Source organism: Canis aureus, chromosome 4, assembly GCF_053574225.1.
Source record: "Canis aureus isolate CA01 chromosome 4, VMU_Caureus_v.1.0, whole genome shotgun sequence".
Lineage (NCBI taxonomy): Eukaryota > Metazoa > Chordata > Mammalia > Carnivora > Canidae > Canis > Canis aureus.
In genome coordinates, this window is record NC_135614.1 from 36,863,269 (window position 1) to 36,868,881 (window position 5,613).

Below are 5,613 nucleotides of genomic sequence, written 5' to 3' on the forward strand. Positions count from 1 at the left end.
CAAGTGTGAGCAGGGAGGGCAGGAAATAATTCCTGAGCACCCGCTGTGTTTTGGAGAGGTGACCAGCCATCCCAGTTTGCCGGGGATGGACCGGTGTCCTGGGACTCTGAAGCTGGGACCACCCAGGAGCCATCACTCCCCCAGCAACCCTGCCTGGCCCAAACCTGTCACTTCACATTGCTGAGAAGAAAGCAGGGCTCAAAGAGGCCAACTGAGCCACCTGTAGTCCCCAAGGTCATGTTCTTTTCACTAATGCATGTTGTCATTCTAGGGGGATGGGGAGACATTCAAATCCTACTAAGAAGATGGAGCTACGTTCCCTGGGAACTCCCAGCTTTCCTGGGCTGTTTTGTTTGCTGGTGGGGAGGATTTTCTCTTCCTTGACTCCCTGTTTCTGTGGAGAGGAAATCCCCCCAATGACACCCTGGGCCCACCCTTCTCCCGGGGCTCAGACTCTCCTCAGACTCCATGTTCTGTGCCACAGATTGCGGGAGAAGCGTCTAGGGGCAGGTCCATTTTACTACACAACTAAGGTCATTGTCTTCAATCTCCAGGAACAGAGGTGATGTTTGGGCAAACTTTGGTGTGACTCACATGCTTATTTCCCAATGGATGTGTAAGAGAAGGACCCCAACACTTAGGGTTGTGTTGTTTTTCATCTGTCCTGAGACCTCTGGGAAGATTCGTGTGTACAAACCTTTGCAGTGTGTCCCAGGGGTCCCATGGAGACCACAACCTCCTTCCTCAGAAGACGGGAGCCCAGTGCAGGAGCTGGTGCAGATCCTGTGAGAAGCCCAGGAAGATGACTTTGAGCCAGGGCATTGGGGCCAAATAGTCCTGCTGGTCCCAGAAATAGGAAGGTATTGAGGGCCTACAGGGTCACTCCAGAATGCAAGGACTTTAGCAACTTCCTCCGGAGAAATGCCACGCGCGGTGCAGGAGGGCTCTCTATCTTCCCCGCTCCCAGACAGCCGTCCCTGGTTGCAGCCAGAAAGAACTCTGCGTCCAGAAAGAACTCTGCGTTGTGGCCTTTCCTCCTCCTCCTTCCTCCTGGAGGATCCTGAAATCAAAGAGGACCTCCCACCGGCTTGCACTGATCCTGACTGGCACCCCAGGCTGCCCAGCTTTACATTTTCTATTTTCAGAGGGCTTAGGTTAATCTAAAAGTCCTGCTAGAGACCACCCACCTCCCTTAAACAAACAGCTCACCTTTCAGCCCAGAGCCAAGCTCGCTGCCTGGGGTGTTTGATAGGCCTGGTGGGTAATTAGTCCTTAGGGCAGACATCAGAGCCAAAAAGCTGGGTCGGTGGAGTCACTTCTTCTGAAAGCCATTGCCTTGGCCACACTCCTGGCTCCTGGAGAGTGAAGGTCAAAGCTGAGGAGGCACGAGGAGGTGATAGTACCACTGACTCCTGGTTGGAGGATGATGTGCAGAACCAGACCACGGAGCCACACACGGGCATCCTCATTCTTCTCTGCTCCAAGATGCTCCTGGGGCAGGGGCTTGGGGGTGAACGTCAGCAGGAGCCCAGAGTTTGCTTACAAGTCTTCAGGAGCTTCTCTTGATTATCATCTAAAGAAGAAGTCACCACCTCAGGCTAGGGGTGGCATGTACTGTAGAAAGATACTTAAACTGTAGAAAGACACTTAAACTGAGAGAGACCCCGGGGGGCTTTCAGAAAAGTGGGGAGTGATGGCAAGGAACAGCGAGGACAAACCACAATAGGAAAATGATAAAGCAGTTCAGACTCTAGGGCTCGGGGGGAGGAACCAGGGAGCTCAGATGCCTACAGGTCTACAAAGAGCTGTTTCGATGAGATATTCCACATAAAGCTTGGTGGCTTCCACAACAATTTACTATCTCTTCGAGTTCTGCTCCGGGTTGGCTGGGCTCAGCTGGGTGGTTCTTCTTTGGGGTGTCTCATGCCTTGCAGTCAGAGGGTGGCTGTGCAGGAGTGTCTGAGGGCTCAGCTAGGCTGGACATCCAGGACGACTCGCTGACTTGGCCAGCTGTTGTCATGGGCTGGGAGCTCAGCTGGGATTGTCACACCTACACGTAGCCTCTCCATGTGGCATCAAAGTGAGTAGCTAAGAGGGCATCCCCAAAGCAAGTGTTCCCAGTGGCCCAGCTGGGAGCTACAAGGCATAGCTTCTGAAGCCCTTGAGTATTACCTCTGCTCAGGTGAGTCTGAGGCCAGCTGTAGACGTGGGGAGTAGCATGTGCCCACAGGGAGGTAAGGGCAAGATGGCAACAGCTGGAATCCATCGGCTCCTGGACCTCCAGGTAGGACATGGAAGGTGGGTATGAGGGGTTTCTCCAGGTCCTGTCTAGTGTTGCTGTTGGCCACAGAGATAATGGTGACGATACTTCACGTGTGCACTGTACAAAGCATTTCTCGCATCAGTGTGGTTTGCCAAAGAGTAGGCAAGAGGTTAGTAAGGAAGTCTTGGATCTACCCACGTTGAAGAAGCTCAAAGCCTACTCATCCTGGCAGGAGATGCCTTCACTGGGTTAAGGGTCCTCTTGCCCCAGCCTTTCCAGTGCTGTCAAGCCCGGTGGCTTCTTTCCGTGCCTCCTGAGCAGCAGGGCCACTCCTCCGTTCTGACCTGGCTCGCTGGCTTCTGACTGAACGCCCGGCGAGCTGGCTTTACTTCCCTACAGCTCAGCTTTTCCATCCTTAGTGAGAAACTGGAGTTAGGACTGGAAAGCAAGGGAAGGAGTCAGAGAGAGCAAAGCCTCCCCGGGTGGTGCACAGTGGGCTCTGGGAATTGCCAAGGGACAGACGAGGCCGCCCTTTCCAGCTGGCCCCACTGGCCCCTTCCTGGCCATCGCTGAGTTGCTCCTTTCTATGCTGCTGGCCCAAAGGGAGCCCAGATCAAGGGCTAGCTGCCGGTCAGATGCCAGCCCAGGGCAAGCTCTGAATGTTCTGTTGCATGTGGAGCCTACAAACTGCACCAGTCTTTAGACAGTTGACGTGTGAAAAATAATAGTGCCAAGATGCACTTAAATCATTCAGGCATGTGTGTGTGTATGTGTGCATGTGCGTGTTTAATGAGTTGGTTGATATTTTAAAACAGACTGATAGACTGTTTGTATTCATCATTCCTGCTCATGCCCCCACCCTGTTCCCTCCAGGTCTTAACCATCTGGGGTTGGCCTTGGCTAATTGTGCAGTAAACACAGGTGAGGGCCATCAGTGACACTGGCTGGCGGTCACTGAATGTGACAGCCAGTCCGGAAATCATGAGCCCAAATGCCCGCAGTATTGATGGCTGACTCCTCAATGTCACACACTACTAGTACTTTCTGGGACTCTGGCCTTGAAACTCCAGAGAACGTGATGCTCCCACCCATGAGGGACCACACCCGTGCCCATACCCATGATGGGCTGGGGGGCAGGAGGTGCTTCATCTGTGGAATACATTAGTGTGTCTTCCAAGAGGGCCAGGCATGGGGTAGACATTTTTACCTGCCACGGGATGAGGAGGAGAAAATGGACCGCATACAGAGAATGAATCTCTGAAATATGACTTTCCTCCCCAAAGACACAGCCCAGGAAATGCTACCCCCCAGTTGCCAGCATCAACGCCGAGGTGCAGCCTTGGCCCAGTGCCGGCAGCAATAAAATATAAAATTATACAAAGACCAGATCGACAGACGGGGAGAGCCAGGGCTGCGGTGTGTTCCAGACTGGCCTGGAGGATTCTGTCGGGCACCAATCCCTATAGCCTCCTTCCTTGCCCGCTGATGACCAGATTTCCTCAGTGACGTCTCCCTGTGCCTGGGACGGGCAGCAGCAGGGCACGTCCCAGCTCCGGAGTGAGGAATTAGAGACTCAGCCAGGTGGCAGATGGCAGGGTCCCAGCTGTTGCTCACGTCGTGGTGTGCGGCCAGGGAAGCTGCAGCCGGAAGCTGCAAGCCCAGAGGGTCTGTGAGCTCGTAGGCTCTCTCAGGTCAAGAGGTAAATGTGGGAAGTGCCGGTATCTGTGGTGCTCCACATCTGGGGAAGCTTTTAAAGCTACTGGGGGGCAGGGGTGACAGCTCCCCTTACCCTGATCCGTGGCAGTGGTCCGAGTGTCTGCAGAAAGAGGGTCCTCCCGTGGCTCCTTAGGCTGATGCTCCAGTCAACTATTTCCGTATAATAAACCACTCCAAAACTTAGAAAAAAACCATTTTGTCAGCTCTCTCATGATTCTGTGAGTTGACTAGGCTCAGCTGGATGGGTGTCTCTTTTATTCACGGATGTCACTGGGGCTGGAGTCAAATGAAGACTATCCTGAGCTGGATGTCCACGATGGCGCTTCCACCCTTGGGCCTGGTGCCGGGCTGGGATGGCTGGGACCCCTTGGAGTCAGCTGGGATCTTTCCCTGTACATGGCCCCTTCGTGGGGCTGGCACGGTGTCCTCATGTCACGGTGGCTTCATAGTTGGGCTTCTTCCATGTGCCAGGTTCCTCCCCACAGCATGCACTCCAAGAGACCAGGGCCAGAGCCTGGAGGCCGCTCATCACCGAGGGTGGGGACTCACACTGTCCCCTCTATTGTATTTCACTGCTTACATTGGGCTAGCCCAGATTCCACGAGGGAGTGGAACCGATGATGCTGTATTGAGAGGCCTGATTTACTGGGGTGTCTCTGGAGACCAGCTGTCACGGGTAGAAAGAGAGGGAGTAGGATATGGAATATTGGGAAATTTTTATTCCTTCTTACGGCCAATGAGGGTGTCACCTGATTTACTACCTCTGACTGACAGGTGGGACTTCTGGAATCCTGAAGGTTCTGGAACCATTGTCTCAGCAGACTCCTTGGTCCCTGGGTCAACCCCTTCTCTCTATATCCTGAAATGCTCCTCAGATAACTCTGTTCCTGTTTCCATGTGTCCTGCTACTCGTTTCCATAAAACTTCGTATTGATCCTTGGCTCTTCATCTTTTGTGGCATTTTCTCTTCAATTGCTTTCCTTGTCCCTTGCCTCTCATCTGCCTTCTCAATCCATGGAACATGTGGTTGCCAGGATATTTGTCATCAGATGCTGCTTTTAGCTTCACGTTCTCATCCATATATGGAATACAATTCATATAACCACAAAACTCACTCATTTTAAAGCTTACAATTTGGAGGTTCTTAGTATATTCACAAAGTTGTGTAACCATTACTCCTACCTAATTCCAGAATATTTTCATCACACCTCCCCCCAAATCCCATATCCATTGGTAGTTACTTTCCATTCTCCCATCCCCCTAGCCAAGGCCAATCACTAATGTACTTTCTGTCTCTGTGGACTTGCCTATTCTGTAAATTTCCTAGAAGTGGAATCAACACATGGCTTTCTGTGACCGGCTTCTTTCACTTTGCATGTTTCCAGGGTTCACCCATGTTGTAACATGTATCACTACATCATTCTCTTTTATGGTTGAATCATATTCCGTCGTATTGACAGACCACATGTTGTTTATCCATCCAGTCATTAACACATACTTGGGTTGCTTCCACTTTCTAGCTGTTATGAATAATACTGTTGTGATCATTCATATGCGAGTATTTGGGTCGACATATGTTTTCATTTCATTGAGTATATACATAGAAGTAGAATTTGCTGGCTCAGGTGGTGATT